General features: G+C 35.0%; 1 pseudogene; it reads left to right on the top strand.

Annotated features, from left to right (window-relative positions):
• Positions 1-338: 338 nt before the first annotated feature.
• Positions 339-1,124, top strand: LOC121449289 (annotated as a pseudogene).
• The last annotated feature ends 20,910 nt before the right edge of the window (positions 1,125-22,034 follow it).

Below are 22,034 nucleotides of genomic sequence, written 5' to 3'. Positions count from 1 at the left end.
AATCGAACACCTAATTTATTTTGTTCACTTCTTACACAAAACAAAATCACAAGATCAAATTATAAACAGCTTGTATTTGAACTGTAGATAGTTGCTGCTACAGTTTTATAGCTGAATTCTACTTTCTTTGAAATTTGATCTGTGTGTTCCAGTGTTCTATTACTGTGACAAAATGAATCAACCAACACCTGGTAAGAAAAGAAGACATTTTGATTCATGGTTACCTTTCTTTTGCTTAAGTGGCAAAGTAGTCCATTATGAAAAAGACGTGATAGAGACTGTCTGCCCAGAGCCCCCTGTTAGGTCAGACCCCCACACAGGGCCGCTTTCCTTGCGTGATGTCTTGCAACACCTCTCATCAGAGGCCTCCAAAGGCAGAGTCTCCCCCCAAGAGGAGGAAGAAGAGATACCTGCGTCATGACAAGCCCCCCCCCCCCCCACACCTACTTGGCCATGATCGCTCTGGTAATTCAGGCAGCACCTTTCTTTCCGCAGGCTGAAACTGGCCCAGATCATCCGTCAGGTCCAGGCAATGTTCCCCTTCTTCAGGGACGACTACGAAGGCTGGAAGGACTCCATCCGCCACAAACTTTCCTCTAATTGGTGCTTCCAGAAGGTGCCCAGGGACCCTGCAAAGCCCCAGGCCAAGGCCACTTCTGGGCGGTGGATGTGAGCCTGATCCCAGCAGAGGCACTGTGCCTTCAGAACACTGCCCTGTGCTGGCGACGGCAGACCCGGGACACAGGCAGAGCTTTCGTCAAGGACCTGAGCCCCTAAGTGCTCCACGGCAGGCCTTACTGGCCGCCCAGTGCCCAACCACCATCCAAGGATGGTTTCAGTATCCAGTCCCTGCCAGCGGACCGCCGGGAAAGGATCAACCTGGCCCCAGAAGCCTGTGGCCCCTCTGCTCCCTTCCTGGGCTCACAAGAATAGACGGGGAGACTTCCCAAGGGCCTTCTCTTTCTCCAGAGCAAGGCACCTGGCCAGTCCACTTACTTCAGGGTTCCCAAGATTCCATAGGAATGTCCAGCAGCGGGTGCAGAGCTTTCCTGTGGGGACAGCTACCCACTTCTTACTTGCCCATCTACACTCCCAATGTAGTAGTGATATATTTTCTGCTATAAATTTTAAATCATCTTTAGATTGCTTCTAACAATTTGTACAATGTGAATGCTATAAAATCACTTTTAATTTTGTATTGTTTAGGGAGTAATGACAAAGTCTATGCATTCAATGATTATTTCTTTTCTTTTGCCTTTGCAGTGTTGAGAATTAAATCTACTGTCCCATGCACACTAGGCAACCACTCTAGCAGTGAGCTATATTCCTTGCCAGCAGACATATATCTAAAAAGGTTTTGATCTGTAGTTTGTTGAAACTTCAGATTCAGAGCCCGTGGGTATTGAAAGCCAACTACATGAATAGATATTTACTTGTGAAAAGTAACTGAGTAAAAGAGTTTATGAGAAATGCACGTCTAAAACAACCTAGTACAGGCATTAAATGTGACAAGAGAGCTAAAATAGGCAGGGAGAAGAACTAATGGATGTCATTGCTCTTCATCTAACACAGCAATTATCAATCTGTAGTCTTCGACCACTTTGGGGTCGCATATCAGGTATTCTGCAAATCAAATATTTACATTATGATTTGTAACAGTAGCAAAATTACAGTTATAGAGTCTCAATGAAATTATTATATGGTTGGGGAATCACCACACCTAAGGAACTATTTTAAAGTGTCATAGTATTAAGAAGGTGAGAACCCCTGATCTAACAGAATTTCCTTTTCATCGTTTAAGTTTGTTAGTGTGTGTGTGTAGTTATTAATTGTTATAAATGGTTTTTTAATATATATGTATATATACATATATGTACATATATGAGCTAGAACTGGCTGTTCTCAAGAGAATGTGGGTTCAATTTCCTTCACCCATATAGCAGCTTATATTTGTGATTACAGTTCCTAGGGATATGACTCTCTCTCCCTGGTCTCCAGAGTAATTAGACATATACATGGTACACAGACCTACAAGAGGAAAAAACATCAAATAGATACATAAAATCAAATATATTCACATGTCTAGTTTAATAATTGCATCTGTCCTAGAAACAAATATGATATACATCTTAGAAATATTCACTTAAAGGATTGGTTTTCTCTTTAATTTTTTTAAGAGGGGGTAAATGTAGAAATAGAATGAAGAAAACCATTTATCCCTACCATGTAAAGAAGTTGTTTTTTTGTGCTGTTTTGGCATCCTAACTAAAGCTACAGGCTTGGTTTAGTGTTGTTTGTTCTTTCAGGAACTGATGTGGTATATAAAGGACTCAGGTTCTTAATAAGCAGATTCATCCTCTAGATTTGTCTCCTTCATTGTCTTTTTCTGTGCTGTATTTTATACTTAGCTGTCTAGAAGAGGCATGAGAGTGTCTCTACCTTTTCAATAGAATAGGTGTAATAGTCTGAGTTCAATAGTTAATATGTCTTCATGCTTGAGAACTTCCTTCCTTCCCCCTACTACATCTTTTTAGTTTAAGGCAATATATCAACTTCTGAGGTTTCCAGAGGCTTTGACCTCTGAATGAGTAGACATTATTACATGTATTTTTTTCTCTTTAATAAGATTACAGAGTAATGAAATTTAGAGACTAAAAGAGATTGTGAAAGGTCACTTGGTCTACCACTTTCCCGAAGAGACCACTTCCATTTAGGCCCATCACTAAAGCACGGCAAGCAAAGGGCAGCCTTTGCTAGTTCACTGACTTTCAGTGCAGGATGCTGCAGTCTCTGGTGGCAAGACTTTGCCATGCTTTATAATTCTCAAAGTCAAGAAATTCTTCTTTCTACTTAGCTTAAATTTCTCATGCAAAAATTTAAGCTGAAGGACTCAATCCCTGATGAGATCTAAAATTAAAACTAGACTTCTAAAAAGAGTTGGCAAAATTAGGTCTTGCTATTGCTCTGTTTTAATTTCTTAAGACAAATTTGACAAAATGGTCTGAGTGAATGTGTGTGAGAGTGGAAATGAAAGAGGGTGGGTAGCAGGGAGAAAGGGAGGGTAGGAGGGAGAGAGTGAGAGAGAAAGAGAGGAACAAAGGAAGGGGTAGAGAAAGAGAATTAAGTCATATTGAATTATTTCTTTCAGATATTCATTAGTATGAGATTTACATACCTTTCTAGCTAGCTAGTGGCTACACTGAACTGTTTCTAATCACCACCATTTCTTCTATGATGGGTGGTTTATATTTAAAAACTAGCCAACTGTTTGGGATTATGTATGCAGTTCATAGCTATAAGAGGCAAAGCAGAAGGGGAATGATAGCAAAGAGACAGTATAGACACTGGATAAAAGAAAGACTGACCATTACTGTGCATATGTATTATGTCACCTTGTACAAGGCAACCTCCACAAGAAAATACAGATGGAGAAAACCACATCTCTGTCCTCACAGTGTTCTGGGATCAAAAGAGAAATTGGATATGCAAAGTATTTGAACATTACAAAGCATATACAACAATATGGTGATCTTTACTTTTCCTCATCTTTGTTCGTTTTTCTTTTTTAAATAAATGGAGGAAAAATAAACCTGAAAATCTGTGTTTGGATTATGGCTTTGTCATTGCATATGTGAATTTAGACAATATTTTTTCTTAAACATTCTTGAGCCACAGCTTTCTTCTCACAATGAGACTGTGTAATTAATCTTAAGAGATAGTGTTAATAATTACAGATAACACATGCAAAATTTCAAATGTGTTAATTCTCAAAGAAATGGTATTCTGTTGTCATTCATGTTCTTATTGCTTTCTCTTATCTCACTTTAGGTGTTTATGATGTCATGGGAACTCTGGCTACAGTCAGTTGTGTCATAGCTCATGGTAAAGTCCCATTTTATTTAACCAATACACTAGCTTCTAATATTATTCCCAGTGATTCCTTAATGCAAGTTCTCAATCAAAGACATTTCTGAAGGCTGCAGTAACTAAACACTTGGGTAAAGCAAAAAGATATCCCAAGCCAGATGAGATTTCTTATCTTCTAGTTGGTTTTTTGCTTCATCTTCCACATTCCTCCCACATCTTTTACACTGAACTATTGCCAGTTAATCGAAAAGTGCAATCCATGCCTTTGTGCACACTTTGTTGTTTTTCTCACAAAATGTTTTGCAAGTTTTTGTCTTCCTTATTAGAGTATGAAGTGTGCTTTATCCCTAAAACTTTTATATCAAGGGAACTCTACATCAGCTCCAGGAGGTCAAAATTTTGATGCATGGATTTTTTTTGAGGTGCTTTGAGACTCTCTGTTAGTTCCCACTGCTTCAATGCAGCCTAAACACTAATCTGCTTCTCAGACTCACAGCACTGCTTTTTATATTTTGAGCAGGCAACTGTGGCTGTTCTGTATAGCAGGGAATCAGTGAGCTAAAAGGGATTCTCAGGAGGTAAATTCCTCTGTGCAGCACTTTCAACAATTATCTAGTATTTAAGAAATATCTGGAAACATATAATGGAACTATATCTCTTAATATTAAGATGTTAATTTCTGTCAGCATACAAATTCATAAAGTATAGCATAAATTCTACTACTTCAGATCACCAAACACCATGCTTTAAAATTAAAAGCTTCCATTCTTTTCCTGATAGAGAGTGTAGGCAGTGAAGACAAGCTAAACGTAACTTAATAGGTAAGGGAATTGGCCCAAAAGTGAGAGGATACAATAAGGAGGGTAAATGAGATTTTCCTTCCATTTCTAGTTTATTCAAATAGTACTATTTGGCAATGCGCTTCAGGATGGAATATGTGTGCCTTTGGTGAACCTACTAAAAATTGTCTACTTCTAAGTAGGCCTAGGTTACACTAATGGTCATCCCCAACCATTTGCTACTTTGTGAAGAAATAACAATCTCTTATCTGTCCAGAGTCAGTCTGTGGCACATTGAACATCACATAAAACTTCTTTCAAATTTTTGATACAGATGTCAAGAAAGTGAATGTTTTTTAACTGCTTAGTATTCTAATTTTCAAGTGAACTTGATTCCAGAGCCCTGCTTTCAATACAATTATAGGACAAAGCAGATAAATTTTTGCCTGATATGATATTTGTCAGGTTATACTACAGCTCACTAAACTGAAAATCATTACAGGCAAACTCCCTCCAATCTCTCTCAATTATTCATGTGAGCAAGTGTTTACATGCATAAATGAAAAACAAGAATTGAAGTAATGCTTGAGACTCTCTCTTTTGTCACCAAGTAATATCATTCACCCACTGCTGTACACACTGACAGAGGAATGAAAGTTCTGCCCACCTCATTAGTCTTCGATTTCTGAAGCAGTGAAAGGAGACAGGAGACAGAAAGTAGACTGGAGTCCATCCTCAGCACATCGACTACTTCTTTCAAACAGGAAAGAACTGACACCCTCCTTCAGGAAAGAGAGACCTACCAGGTGTGAAGGCTTTGGAGGTGGGTGAAAGGCAAGTGAATGAGGAAGTTAATGTTAGCTTTCCTTCTAGGAGGGGTTTGTTCAGACAAGGCCATTTTATCTTTAGCAACTGCTTTACCCTGACTCTCAGAATGGGAGTGATAGTGGGTGACTGAGTTAGGCAAGGGCAGTGAAGGGGAAGGAGTTGGAGTTTCAACACAGGGTATAGATTTCAGGCATCTTTAGTAGAGTGGAAAGTCCCCTGGTCAGGTTCTGCCAGAGTTTGTTCAATGTCTATTCTGATAAATAAGAGATTTATTCTCAATACAAGTTCTTTATTTATTATCCTTAGCTGTATTTATATTGTTTGTATTAACAGTAAATCACTAAAAACTTATATTACTAAGAAGTTCTCTTTTATTTATCTTTAGAGTTTTTGGGTTTACAAAATTATTGTCCCAGATGTAAAACCATAAAATATCAATGCATGTATTACATCTATATAAAGATAACTTGTATAGCAACACACAAATTTGTTTTTAGAGAAGAATTATTTTCTCTTAATTTGTTCTTTTCTATTAAATTATGCTCAGAACTTCATTTTTAAAAACCTCCACCTCTTTCACACCCATTTTTCTGTGTACAGAACTTCATGACTACATGATAATTCCTATGTCTAACTATCAGTTTAAGGCACTGATTGTGTAAAGGAGGGAGCAGTTGAAAATTCTTGCTAGATTTGGCCCAATGCCTGAACTGATATGCTATATTTACAAAAGGCAAAACAGTTGACAAATGTTTACTGTGATGCCTGGGAAAGAGTTCTGAACTTCAGTGACATGCTAATGAAAAAACCAACAAAGTAGGTACTCACAAGGAAAGAGTTTTGAAACAGGCTTAGTGCCATGTGTACTGAGATCTTTAAGACTGGGATTATTTGGCGGCAGCTGCCCTTTACATCACTGATTGTGTTTCCATACCTAAAAATTTAATGAGCTGGCCAAATTAATCTTGTTTTCATTTTTTTTTGTTTTACAAACGCTGTAATGTGATTTTTCAATTTCATTTTTGCCTTTTTGTTGCCTAGTTTTATGTCAATTTTATATAAGCTATATTCTTTTTGAAAGAAAGAAGGAAAATTGAGAAAATATTCTCCATCAGATTGCCTCTGTGCGAGTCTGTGGTGACTTTTTGTTGTTATTGTTGCTATTCATGATGTAGAAGGCTAAGTTCACTGTAGACCTTGTTGCCTCTGGGCTGGTGGTCCTGGGTGTATAACAAACTGGCTGAGCAAGCCATGAGGAGCATGACAAAAAGTGCACTCCTACCTGGTTTCTGCATGGGTTTCTACTCCAGGTTCCTTCCTTGAATCCGACTTTCTCAAATGATGGACTACAAGGTGCAAAGCGAAATAAACACTTTCCTCTTCAAATTTCTTTTTGTCATGGTGTTTGATTGTGGCAATAGAAGCCCTAGCAAGAAAGCCATTTATATAGAACTGCTCTCCCCATCACCTGTTCTACTACTTGGAAAATTAAGAATATTTTTCTTTGAATTTTAAACTCTTGCATATTGGTGCCATTCCTTGTATTGTATATACATTCCCTTAATGAGAAGGATAGTTTGAACTTAAATCAGGTTCTGCTTATCTTGCCAGAAATAGATGCTGTGTCACCACCATATAGAATAGCCTGAGAGTCATGAGTCATTCTCTCTCTCTCTTTCTGTCTCTGTCTGTCTGTCTGTCTGTCTCTCTCTCTCTCTTTCCCCCTCTCTTCTCTCTCTCTTCTTTCTCTTCAGTTTATTAAATATATCATAAATACATGGTCTATTTCGTTAGAAATGCTGGAGGATCTTATTCTCATGTGATGGTTTCTGTTTCATTTCATTTTTACCACACCCATATTGATCTAATTCAATGTTTTGCCTTATTAGCTTAGAACTAAATTCTATTTCTTATATTTCCAGACACCCCCTAAAGTATTTCAAAGGATTTGCATTCCTCCTTTATTCTGTATTTATTTAATCATCTATATGTCCTTGGCTCTCTTTCTGGTACTAATCAACTTCACTGTGGGACTATATTAGAAGATGGTGTTCAAAGAAGACTGGGATGGTGGGGTATTAAAATGCATGTTTAATCAATTTACACTTTTATTTCTGTAACACTTTTTCTGGTATTAGGAAAGCTACACTTTTCTAAAATAAGGAGAAACACATACTTTCTATATGTTTGCATACTTTGGCTGCTTGCCAGTTTCCGTGCCATATATGCTTAAGGCTACAAAGAATACATGTCCTCTCTCCTTATCCTCAAAAAAAGAACCAACGCCCGATTCCGCAATAATTTTAAAATGCTAGAGATAATTAGTATAGGCTTAAAACCTAATTAAAATCTATTTTCAAACAGAGTATGGATTTTTCAATGAAATTAAGAGGAAATACAATAATAAAAAAAACCAAGAGGCAATAAAAGTCTAATAAAGCTCCATCTCTCATTCTCTATAAGGACCTTTCCCCATTTAAAGCAGTCAAAAAAAAAATTACAGGCCCAACTGAAATCTGGATTTAGTTTTCAGAACCTCCATCCACCTACCTTCTTTTCATTTTATTCATTTTAATAATACAACTTGAGATGTTTTTCTGGGTAGGATACAGACATTTAGCTTCCATGAGTTGCATCTAAAGACATCTTCAGAGTAAGCACTGTCAGCATATAGTTTTCTCTGTTGTTTTCTCAAAGTAGGCTAGTGATACACTAGTAAACTCTATCAATTATTTGGCAATCACATTTGCAAGACTCCTTCACAAGGCATTAATGTTGCTTCTGGGAAGTGATCTGAGGGGACAAACCAGGAACATATTTTCATTCTGTAACTTTCGCTTCAGTAACTCCTCACTCAAACCCCTTGCTGGTGAGAAGGGCAGCTTAGTTAGTCAGCTGAATAGTCCTCTTGTTCCTTCCTAATTGAGAGCTGTAACTCAGCATGCATTGTTTTTACTTTGAAGGCTTTTTTTTTTTTTTGCCTAGGGTAATATGACTTAATTTTCACTGATAAAAGATTGAAATATAACTTAATTTTCACTAATAAAACAATGGAAACAACATTGGATGGAAGTTGAAGCTACAATTATTTTGTGGAGGTATTCGGTCAGGTAAAGTGCTGGGATTTATAGTAAGAATCATAGAAAGTGAATCAAAACAGCAAGATGCTGTCACCAAAGCAGACACATGGCTCTGTGGAGTAGAACTGACCACCCACAGGGAAGTCCACATTCCATCAGTCACCTGAGTTTTGACAGACATCAATAATACATATTGGAGAACAGACAGTGCCAACAAATAGTTTTGGTCAGACTTGACAGTTACACATAGAAGAATGAAAATAGATCCTTGTCTCTCACTGAGCACATGATGCAATACCAATAGATAAAGAGTATTAGTATTAGATGTGAAACCCTAAATCTGGTAGAGAAGACGAAAGAAGAGTATACACTTGAACTTACAAACATAAGCATTAAAACCTGAAATCGATAAGTGGGACCACAGGAAACTAAACTGTTTTTGTACAGCAAAGAATGCCATCATTCTTCACATTAGAGTGAAGAGGCAACCCACTAATTGAAAAAAAAAAATCTTTATCCACAGATGATGGGTGTCTAGAATACACAAATAAATGAAAACCTAAACACCTAGAAAGCATGAACAATGCTTAAAACAGGTAGTTCAGAAAAAGTGAAATATACATAGCCATGGAATATACTAAACAAATTTTCAGCACCCGTAGGAACAAAGTAAGTGCTAAGCACAGTTACTTCATGTTTTCATAGTACCCTAGTTACAACATCTATGATCTAATAAAAAAAAATGATGGCAAATGCTGGTGTGGATGTGGGGGAAGGGGAACGCTTATTCACTGTTGGTGAGAGTGAAAACTGATAGGGTTCCTAAATAAACCAGTGTGGAGGTTTGGAGCTGCATTTCTGCCATCCAGCTCCCGGCTGCCTGGCTAGCTTATGCCCCGAAATAACAACACACAAACTGTATTCATATAAACACTGCCTGGCCCATTGTATCTAGCCTCTTCTGGCTAACTCTCATATCTTGCTTTAACCCATATCTAATAATCTGTGTAACACCAGTCTTACCGGGAATGATTCAGCATGTCTGACCTGGCGGCCTGCTCCATCGCTCTGTCTTTGTCCAAGCTCACTTCCTCTTCCTCCCAGCATTCTGTTCTGTTTACTCTGCCTACCTAATTTTCTGTCCTATCAGGGCCAAGGCATTTTCTTTATTTAACCTATGACCTTCCTCCATTAGAGGTTCCTCATAAAGCTAAAGGTAATTGGGTAATGATGGTGCATGCTTAAATCCCAGCACTCAGGAGGAAGCAGATCTGGTCTGTAGAGATCCAGGATAGCCAGGGCACTAACACATAGATACCCTATCTCAAGCTCTTCTAACAAAAGCTGATAATAGATTTATAACACAAATCAAGTATAGCACTATTGGGCATATTCCAAAAGTATGTTAAATCAGAGATAGCTGCCTACTTATGTTCATTGTTTCTTTGTTCAAGTAACCAGGAAATGGAAACAATCTAGATGTCCTTAAAGTATGAAAAAAAATGATGAAAATGTGTTTTATTTACACAATGGTTTATTTACAGCTTATCATAAAAATGAAATAATAAAGCAACTAGTAGGTAAATGGATGGAGCAGAAATCAATCATTCTAAGCAGGGAACTCAATGCAGAAAGATAAACATCACACGTTAAGCATCCACACATCTCTAATTTGTGGATGCTAGTGTTGACTGTTCAGATATGTGCATTTCATTAGAAATAACCACAGAGGACTGAAACAGTTTTGAGTGAAAAAAGGAAAGTTATGCTTTTGAAAAATATAAAATATGGATCTATGTAATTCAGAAAGTATGTTGAAAGGAGGGTCCAGTTCTTTGTAAAGCATGGTTTAAGCACTTGGCTTCTGAAGGGAGGCATCCAGTGCTCTGTCCCCTCAGATTTGATGAGATGCTGCACAGAGCAGTATGAGCACAGTTCCTTCAGAGTTAGCCATTAGCTTTCCCTCTTTGGTCCCTTTCAAGAACATACTGGAGAACAAGGGACAGAAACGTTGCACGTGCAATTCATGAAATCACCTTTAATTTACAAAGAATACAATCACAATTGTTGGTACTGGTAAATACTTTAGTGATAAATGAAGCATAATTATTCTTCTTGCAAGACATTGGAGGGGATAAATTTTAAGGTATCCTGGAGGGTTATGGACCAGTTTAGCTGGGGCATTGGGACCGAAGAAACCAGATCTCAGGAATAGGTGGGTAAGGAGTTGGCAAATGACAAAAAGACATAAGACTTAGAGGAATTGTATCCGAATGTGTTTTTATTAGGGATGAGGCTCATTTTTTATATCTAAAAAATTGTTTAACAGTATGTATTTTTATGTGATATAGATTATTCTTAGAATTATATTAGATATAAGAATTGATTTTCATTAGACAGATGTTTTTTGGTGTGAGTTTGTGATTGGTTATGTTAGGCATGGCTTGGCATGAGTTTTGATATAAATTTTTATTTAGGCTATGAGTTTATGGCATTTTGAGCTAAGGACGAGCAGTTGTGGTAGTTATACAGTTTATAGGTTTTTTATATTTTTATAATCTATGTAGAAGATTTTTTATATTTTTAACTTCTTTTAAGTTTTTTTTTAAAAAAACCAATCTCAAGAGGTTATAGGTATTTATTTCTTTTATATTTTCATTTTATTTTTGTTGAATCTGTCTTTTTTATTTAAGTTTGTCTTTTGTTTTTTTATTTATTAAGCATTAGATTAAACCTGTAAAACCTTTTTGTCTTGAATGTTAACCCATTTTTTTTTATTAGCATCATATACTCCTTTATATGGCAATGTCTCATCAGTAGACTTTGGAAACTTATTATCTTTCCTTTTAGAAAAAAATCAGACTATATTTTTAGAACATAAGCAGGTAATGCCAAAATTGTAAGGGCTCCAGTGTAACAAGCATAGCAAATACTTACCTTTTTTGCGGAAATTTTTATTTGAAGCTTGGGTCAGAGCCTATGTGAGAGACCATACAGACTCTGCAGAAGTTGGCTTGATACCTCTCCTTCTTTTATATTTTAATTGAAGCTCATGTACATTTTGGCAAATAGTAGAGATAGAAGATATCAAGCGGAAGACGACTAAAAAGACAAGAATTATAATTATTACTATGTCTCTAATAATTGTAATAATTATAATTTAATGCATTTAATTAACAGGATTTATATTTAATAGACTTGAGCTTAAGAATTTTGTCAATGAATTTAAATCTTTGACATCAAAATGAGCTTTACTGACTGCTGTAATGTCTATCTAAAGTTCAGCGATATCATGAGTAGCATTATTGTTTTGTCATACTCCTAATAGATAATTTTAGTGGCATTTTAATTGATTGTAGAATTATATTTTAAAGAAATCATACAAATATATTTTAAATTTGTAAGACATCTTGCTGAGAGCTGTGTTTTTAAATTTTGTACCTCTTGTCCAATAAACAAAACCATTTTTAAGTGTATTTACTTTTGTGTTTAGCTTTTTGTCTATAATTTGTTGCTCTGCTAAGGCAAGTGAAACATTTTTATTTAAATTATTTACAAAATTAGCTGTCTTTATTTTTTGACAATTATGATTAAGCCATTTTGGCATTGAAATCAATGAATCCCAATATTGATCTTTATTATGATATTTTTGAAAACACATTTTTCATTTTTAAGTTTTCTTTAGGTATTGTAGAAATTATTATAATTTTATATGCAAAGACCATCATTTTTAATTTTTATGTATGTCTTTTTTATTAGTTGATTGATCTTTAGCATCAGTTAATAATGTTCTATAACTTAATGGCAAACATTTAGGAGGAATATTTTCTGTCATAGAGACACATATAGGAGTATTATTTTACATTTTTGTATAGGTAATAACATCGAATGTTAAATGTGTTAGAAATGTCTTTTATCACTCCCAAGAGATCACTATTATTGGTGGTCATCTCAATTATGTCATTATTTTTCCAACCCATAAGATGATTTGGAACATAGGCTTTTGTTTGTGTGTGTGAGCAACATTGTCTGTAAGAACAGTTAGCATAGCAAGAAACATATTTTTAACAGGAACAGTCTTTTTATTTTATTTTATTTTTGTAGAAACCATAGCTTCTTTAGCTGAGCGCATGAGCCTTTTAAATTGACCCCAAGTAGTTGATGTAGCTTTCTTAGTTGCTATTGTCTATAGAGGAGGAAGGTGAAAAGGTGAAACTTCATTCTTTTTAATTGTCTCTGTAGTTTTTTTGGGTTTTTTTTTTTTTTGGCCTTTATTGAAAGGTCAGACAAGTCTATCTGGGATACAGATGGGTGACTTAGCATCCTTTGGAAACATATATGTATATCCTCTTTTTGAGGTTATTAAGATATCAGACCCTTTCCAGGTGCCTGTTAGTAAATCTTTTCATTTTACCACAGGTTGATTAGTAATCTTTTCTCTTCACCCCAATGTCTTTATATAGGCATTAAACCTTGTTTTTTAGTATTTAAATGATTTATACAAATAATACATGATTTAATGCTTGGTGAAGAGAATAATATTGTGTACACTTTTGCCTTTTAAGCTTAATGTTTGATTTTTATAATTTTTTGACCTTGAGAATTATATGGGATTTTTGTAACATGTTTTATTTTTTAAGTTTTACAGAAACTTTTAAATGATTGGGAAGTATAGGCAGGAAAATTATTTGTTTTGGGGTGGAGGGTTCAATATTTTAAAACAATTAAAGATGTTGAATAACATGTTTTATTGCATTTTTGTTTTGACAGTTGTGTGAATTGCATGGGAAAAGGTATTAATAGTTAAATGCATATAGACCAATCTTTTAAATTTTGATATATGCATTACATTTATCTGTCATAATGTTTGTGGCTTTAAGCCTCTTGGATTGACCCCCATTTTTTGAGGATGAAATACTTTTGGGCATTGCTTGCAATTTTTAACTATTTGTCTAGCTTGATATTTTTTTGCAATATGAAACATTTTTTGATGTTAAAGCATTTTGATGATGAATTTTATGACTTTGTCAAGCTTGTTTTAAAACATTTTTAATTCAATTATCTTTGGTTAGTCTTTCATCAAAATATTTTTGGATAGAGGACCATGTAGATTAGAGTGTCCTCCAATGTGACCAATGAAAAGATTTTTAGTCCTTTTTTGTATTAATTGTTGCAATTTTTGTAACAAAGAAATAATTTTAAGTTGACCTGAATTCAAAGCTGTTTTATGGCAGGAAATAGGTTGAGTATATACTTTGAATCTCTGTATAAGTTTATCCTTTAAGGATACTGTTGTAGAGCAGCTATGACAGCTGTTTGTTGAGCCTAGATGTCTGGTGACCTTCTCATTATAGGAGGTTGATTAAGAGTATAAACCATAGAGTTTCCATTTGAGGACCCATCTGTAAATATAGTCAATATTTCCTCTAAGGCACATTTGACACCTTTGAGGGGAAAATTATTTTTACATTTTTCATGAATGTCAGCAAAGGGTGTTGGGGGACGTGATATTTAATTAGACCTGTATAATGCTAAACCCCAATAATCATCATTTTGTAATAATGTTAAAAATTGTTGTATATTATAAGGAATAATAATGTTATGTATTTTTAAACAATTTTTAGATCTTATTTTAAATTTAACTATTAATTAACTGCATATATATATATATATATATGAAACCATTTTTTTGTGTATGTGGTAAGTATAACCATTTTAAAACAGCTTTTTGGAATAAGCAACCTGTTGGAGTATATGTTGTTTTAAGAATTATAAATTTTAATTTTTTAGCATAATTAATTTGTTGTACTTTAGCTGTCTGTAATTTTTTATTAATGCTATCTTTTTGAACATTTTAGGGTTAATAATATTTTAGATTTAGGATTAAAATCTTCTTTTAATGCTTTAAATAATACATGCAATTTTCTGTAGTTCTTTTTTTAAATAGGGTTGTACCCAGTTAGTACTTTTTAATGATCATTGAAAATCATTTAATGTTTTTAACTTATTAAATCTAATGGTCATTTTTTAAAGACATAGTATAACCATTTTATATATAAACTTTTCTAAATAATTTAAAGAACTATTATGTTGAATTTTATCAGGGGCTATAAAAAGACAGTTGTCAGTTAATTGCTGTATCATGTTTCACGTTTTTTGTTTTATCTTTATTTTTGTTAGCTATACATCATCTATATAGTAAACTATATAAGCATGAGGAAATTTATTATTAGTCGCTTTTATAGCTTGAGTAACAAACTTTTAAAATAAAGCAGGTAAATTTTTATCCCTTATAAGACTTTTTATTGATATTTTTAAGGTCTTTACAAGTTACTTGAAGGTACATTAAAGGAAAATCTTTGGGAATTTATAGGGTCTAGATTTATTGTAACAAAACAATCTTGTAAATCAATAACAATTATATAATTTCCTTGAGGCACAGCTATAGGTGAAGGAAGCCCTGGTTGCAATGCTCCCATATCATGTATAGTTTTACAAATGGCTCTTAAATCTTGTAAGAGCCTTCATTTTTGTGATTTCTTTATTATAAAAATTTGTGCATTTTAAGAACTATTGGAATTTTTTAGACGGCCCTTTTTTAAAATTGTTTTTGAACTAAAGATTTTACAGCCTGTATTTATTGTTGTGTTGTTGGGGCCACTGATCCATCTATATAAGCTGATCATTTTTTTTACATAATGGAATCTACATGCTTAATATCAGTGTCCCCTATGGAAAATTTTGTAGACTCAAAAGTCTGATGTAACTAATTTTATATTTATTTTTTATAAAATCTCTTCCCCACCAGAAGAAAAATAAAGAACTTATTATATAAGAAAAAAATACCCTTGTGAATCTTTACATTTTCATTTTAATTTTTTTGTACTTTTATTATATTATTTGCCATTTCTAATTCTAGTAAGGTGGATGAAGTTCTGCCAACAGGCCAAACAGATGGCCAATTTTTGTTTGCTACAGAGGACCTGTCTGTTTCTTTATCTAAAAGTCCTTTTATAAGCCTTTTATTAACTTTAATGATTTTAAAAGGCCCTTTTTGGGTGATTTTTTGTGTCCATGTAGCTATTATTGTAGAGCCCCTTGCCCTCTCTATTTTTTTTAGCACAGGGTTAGGCAACTTTAAATAATTTAATAACAATATTTGTGTTATTTTTTGATCCTTATGTAACTGAATAGTTTATTTTAATGGTCGAATCATTACTTTCATAATGCCAGTATAATCAGCATCTATTACTCCTGGAAAAACTTTAAAATTTCTTTTATAATTAGAACTTTTGCCAATGATTAATCCTACTAGCCCATTAGGCAAAGGTCCCTGTAAATATTTGTCTACTAATTGTGTCTCATCTATCTGAGGTAAGATAAAACCTTTTACTACAGCAAGATCCAAACTTGTGCTTTAAGGTGTGGCCCTAGGCAAATCAAATACATTAAAGCTAGGAGCCTTAGGATTAAGGCTGGAGGACCTCTAACCTATATGCCTTCTTTCTTCTACGGGTCTAAGGGCTTGCCCCTCTTCTTGTTTTTTGCATCATCAGCTTTTTGGTAGTTACTTAATAAGATGCCATTCAAAAAAAAAAATCAAACTTTAATCTACTTTTATTTCTCCAGTGCTTCCCTTTACTGCATCTAGGGCCAAACCCAGGTGTATCCTTACTTTTAATTTCTTTTGATAAATTATTTTTATTGTTGTTACAATTTTTATTCATGTATTCTGGTTGGCCACATGAGAAACACACCCCTTTGGCTTGTTTTGTTTTTTTTTTTTTGAATCCTTGTATATAGGTACTATTGAATATTTGTCCGTTAACTGTTACATAGGCCATACCTTGAACCATTGCTGGTGAGGCATCAATGCTTTAATATAATCTTGTATCTCTTGTATCTTCCCTTTCTTTTTGGTTGGTCTTATAAGCTCTTTGTAGAGGGAACTGGCATTTTCCAAGTTAGTTATTTTAATAACATCTTAGTTTATTCTGAAGGAGGAAGCATTTTTTTTGTAAAGCTTCTAATCTATCCATAAAATCTTTATATGGTTTATCTGTTTTTTGTTTAATACCGGTGAGGAGTGTGGTCTTGTCTTCCTCTACTGGTAATTTTTTCTAAGCCGTAACTGCTAATTTTGAAACTTCTTTTAAAAAATGTTTTGGTATTTTAGTTTGAGCTTGTAAAGTAGCATATTTTCATTTGCCTGTAAACATGGCCATAGTTGGTTTTGCCCCTATTTAAGAGAGATTTTTGAACTACATTCCGTGTTTTATCTTTATATTTTGTTTTATAAATGACATATTGTCCTAGAGACAGGACTGATTTTGTGGTCTGAAGTCAATCGTATGGTATTAACCACATACTTTTTATTATGTTTAAAATCTGCAGAGTATAAAGAGAGGAGGGTCCCACAGACTTAACTGTCATTTGTAATTCCTTCAATGTTTTTAAGGGCAGAGGCTCCCATTGTGGTTGCTCATCATCAAATGTGGTAACTGGTAAACAAAAAGACATATCTCCAGTCCTCCTTGCCTCTTGCACTGCTCCAATAAAGCCTACATCTGGAGTCAGTGCCCTCCTTTTTTTATTACAAGGAGGGGAAGCAGAGACTAGTGAATGGATTTTTGGAGGATCCTGATCATGAAAATGATCTCTTTTTTCATTACCCTCATGATATCTAGCTGCTTCATCTTTTAAATCCCAATCATCTTTTTTTTTTTTATCTTTATACCTGTCCTCAGGATTTGCTTTAAGCAAGTCTGCCTTACTACTACCTGTATCATTTTTAGACATAAAGTTTTTACAAGCCTTTTTTTTTTTTTTTTGTCTTTAGGATTCTTATCAGACTCTTTGTCTTGTTCCAAAGGAGCTTCCTCAGCTAAAAACTCCATTCTGATTTATCAGTTAAAAGATCTTTTATTTGGACCCAAATAAAAATGCAGGGGTAGGGATTTTACCAGGGCCATATTTTTCACAATACCTTTTTATTTTCTTTTTTACCCTTTTCAGGTTTTATAGAGAAAGAGTCCTCTCTTTAGGAAACCAAGTACTCACTTTTAAAATAAAATTATAAAAATCATTTAATGACTTTTTAGAAACTTTGTTTTTTTTGTCCTTAAGCATATGACTCAACACAGAAAGGAAAAGGTCTTTACTTTTTGAATGAGAATGCCCCATGCTATTTTGTTACCTACTCACTGTCTTAACCTGGTGATTCTTTATTAGTGACCTTGCAGGGCTCTGGTGAGAGCCTATTCTTACCTCAATTTTTTTTTTTTAAAAAGAGGAGAGATAGGTTACCTATCCTGAGAGACGTCTGATGAAATCACAGTTTTTGAGCCCCATGTTCGGTGCCCCCTGTGATGGACCAGCTTAGCCAAGGCACTGGGACCGACGGGACAAGGTCTCAGGAATAGGTGGGTAAGGAGTCTCTAATGACAAGCAGATACAAGACTCAAAGGAATTGCAACTGAATGTGTCTTTACTAGGCATGAGGTTCATCCTTTACACAGAAACATTGTTTAACAGCATGTATTGTTTTCATGTGATACAGATTATTGTTAAAATCATTATATCAGTTACATGACAATAGATTTTCATTAGAAGATGTCCCCAATGTGAGTCTCCAGTTGGTCATGTTAGACATGGCTTGGCATTAGTTTTGATATAAATCTTTATCTAGGCTATGAGTTTATGGCATTTTGAGCCAAGGGCAAGCACTTGTGGTTAAAAGTCACACAGTCTACAGTCTTTTTATATTTATTCAATTTATGTAGAAGAACTTCTTTTCTTCTCCTGCTCCATATTTCTAACTCCTTTTCAAACCTTCCCCAAAACCAATCTCAAGAAGTTACAGGCATTTATCTCTCTCTTCTTTCCTTATCCCATTTTTGCTGAATTTGTCTTAATTGCTTACTTAAGTTTGCCTTTTGTTCTTCATTTACTGTGTCAGATTAAACCTGGAAACCTTTTTGCCTTGACTGTTAACCCATCCTCCCCCATCAACATCATACACTCCTGTATATGGCAATGTCTCATCAGTAGACTTTGGAAACTTAAACATGCTATCTTCCCTTCCAGAAGAAACATGTTCTAAGGCTATATTCCTTAGAACATTAGCAGGTAATGCCCAAAGTGCTAGGACTTCAAGTAGGAAGTACATACGCATCTTCTCTGTGGGCACTCTTCCGTGAAGCTTGGGCCACAGCCTATGTGAGAGATCACACAGACTCCACAGGAGGTATCATGACACTGGAGTCAAGAGGCTCATCTTGCCTTCTCTGTGGCACATATCTAATGTGGGGCTAGAAGATACCTTTGCTAGGAAGACCTAGGATCTTGCACGCTATCTTCTTACATTGGACACTATATACACATAGGTCTCCCTTCTCCCCCTCAAATCTCACACATTGATGTCTTTTGATTTTCTTCCACATCAAAGGCCATTCCACCCTGAATACATCAAATCTCTTCTGATTTTCTTCCATTTCTCTATTCATTGTATATAGTTTTGTGTATTTATTTACAAATGGATTTTGGACATGTAAATAGTATACTATCATCATAATCATAGTCAGGTGTGAGCAATTAAGTAAAAATCAGACCAGGCCGTAACTGTCAGATGAAAGTCAGGAAATATGATATATTAAAAATATGTGTTTTGATATTTACAACTTGCAAACAAGACTTCAGCCCTGTGACTATCATGATGGAAAACACAAGACAGGACTCTTTTTTAGTATGCCATATTAATGAATTGTCCTTGGTTTCTACCTAGACCTAAGCTAATATGGTACCTTAAAAACTAAGAAAAAAATATGGCTAAATTTTGATGGATAATTTGAGGTCCAAAGCAAGCTAATTGCAGGTATCAAGGAGTATATTGAGAATAAAAAGATAAATACAGGAGGGCCAGTCTCTGCAATGACAGACAGAGTAAGGAGAGAAGAAAGATTAATAAAACGAGCTGTATTTTAACCATTCGATCATTGAGGTGCCCTTGGAGGAAAAATATCATGGGAATAGTACCATCTTCCTACATCTCTGCTTAGAAAGGAAGCATCACCTCAGAAGGGAACAGCTGTGTTAAGTACGAACACTCAGTGGGGATTCATACATACAGAATAAACACCAGAAAATATCTCCCCAGTGGAGAAGTTTTAAATAGCTCTGTACTTCACATTGACACCACATAAACTGTATATTATATGCAATAATTCACCAAAGAGACTTTCAAATAGTTATCTTTTTTTCTCTAAATAATTCTGTTGCATTTGAGACCATTATTCTGCTAAGTTTTGTAGGAGATGAAAAATACTTCATTGTATATATATATGTATATATATATATATATGTGTGTGTGTGTGTATGCATGAGCACATTTGTGTGTATGTATATATATTGACAAAGATGTATATGCATGTATGTCACATGTATGCATATGTCTGTGGTATGTATGCGTGTGTGTGATGTGTGAGTTTTGTTTGATGTATGCATGGTGGGTGGGTGTGTATGTGGTATGTATGTGTGTTGGGTAGTGAGGCATGTGTGTGGTGAGTGTGTGTATCCATGTTTGTTGTGTATAGTATTATTCAGAACTGTGCTTCTTTAACTGGTAGTAGATTCTTACTGCAGAAATTGGGTGTGAATAGAATGTTTTATTCTGTAATTCACACTTCACTAATATTCATACAAGAAAATAATTCTGATTCTTAGAAAATATACTGACTATTCCTTTGATTACTGTTTGAAACCCTATTCAAAACATAAACTCCTACTTGAAAAAATTAGTAATACAAACTCATTTTTAAAAATCTAATCTGAGGTTGGTCAGTGGTAACACACCCCTGTAGCCTTTAATGCCATCACTGGGAGCCAGAGACAGGTGGATCTCTGTGAGTTTGAGGCCAGTCTGGTGTATAGAGTGAGTTCTAGGACAGGCTCCAAAGCTGCAGAGAAATCCTGTCTCAAAAAACCAATAAAAAAATCTAATCTATAGTACTAATTAAAATTGCAATGAGTAAAAAGAATGAGTTAGCTTCTATTGAAAACTTCTTAATTATATTATATTTTGCTATAGTTTATTATACTGTAGAAAAATTCACATAGCATAAATTTGTTATTTTTCTGTGTAAATTGTAGTTCATGGCTATTAAATATCATTACAATGCTGGGAGACCATTATCTATCTATCTATCTATCTATCTATCTATCTATCTATCTATCTAATTTCATTATATATATATATATATTTCATTTTCCAAACTTGAAATTCTGTACACAATAGACAACATTTTCCCACAACCTTGTGTCCAGATTCTAATAACCTCCCTTCCACTTTCAGTATCTTATTAATGTAGCCACTTCCCTAATACCTCATGTAAGTGCAACCACAATGTTTGCCCTTTCTGATAGACTTATTAGACTTTATTGAATTGTGTGTGAAAGTTCTTTCGAGTTGCTTCCTTGTTATTATTTTCTTCTTTGTGATTTTGAATAATCTTCCATATTACATGCAATAAATTCATTAATCAATGAAATTTGTATTTCATTAATAAGTATTTATTTGCTTGTCTTTATTCTTCTCTCTTTATATCCCAACTGCATCTTCCCCTCCCTCTACTCCTCCCAGTAGCCCCACCTCCTCTCTCTCCCCAGACTCACTATAGCTTCATTATCCTTCAAAAAAAGAGCAGGCCTCCTAGGGATAACAAACACTATGTAAAAAGTTACAGTAAACACAAACCTTCATACCAAGTCTACACAAAGCAACCTAGTAGGAGAAAAAGGGTCCAAAAAGCAGATGAATCAGAGACACTCTTACTCCCACTGTTAAGAGTCCCACAAGGACATCAAGATATTCAACTGTAACATATATAAAGAGGACATACCTAGGTCAGACCCATACAGGCTCCTGAGTTCTGCCTAGTGTTTTTCTGTGGATCTCTGCTCCTATCAGTAACTAGATGAAGCCTTTCTGATGATCACAGAGCTAGACACCAATCTATGAGTACAACTGAATATCACAGAAATCATTTTATTGATTTATTTCTTGCCAGTCATATTGGTTCTATTCTAGATCTCTGTCTGGGCTGTCCAGCCTCTGGTTCCCGGACCTCCAGGCAGTGTCAGGGGCATGGACTCCCTTTCTCACTATGGGCCTCAAGTTAGACCAGTCATTAGTTGACCTATGTCACAAATTCTATGCCACTTTCACCCTGCACAACTTTCAGGGATGACAAATTGTTGGTCAAAGGATTTGTGGCCTGGTTGGTATCCCAATTCTTCCTTCCATTGGAAGACTTGCCTAATTATAGAAGATAGTCAGTTTAGATTCCATATCCCCCAATACCAGGAGTCTTTGATAAGGTCACTGTTGGGAATAGTACTGCTTTAGCCTGGCAGCGGTAGTGTATATCTTTAACCCCAACACTCAGGAGGCAGAGGCAGGCAGGTCTTTTGAGTTAGAGGCCAG

The sequence above is a fragment of the Microtus oregoni genome, unplaced genomic scaffold (assembly GCF_018167655.1).
Source record: "Microtus oregoni isolate MIOR12 unplaced genomic scaffold, Mior012 000006F_ref0000085, whole genome shotgun sequence".
Classification (NCBI taxonomy): Eukaryota; Metazoa; Chordata; class Mammalia; order Rodentia; family Cricetidae; genus Microtus; species Microtus oregoni.
This window is presented reverse-complemented; position numbering and strand designations above follow the sequence as displayed.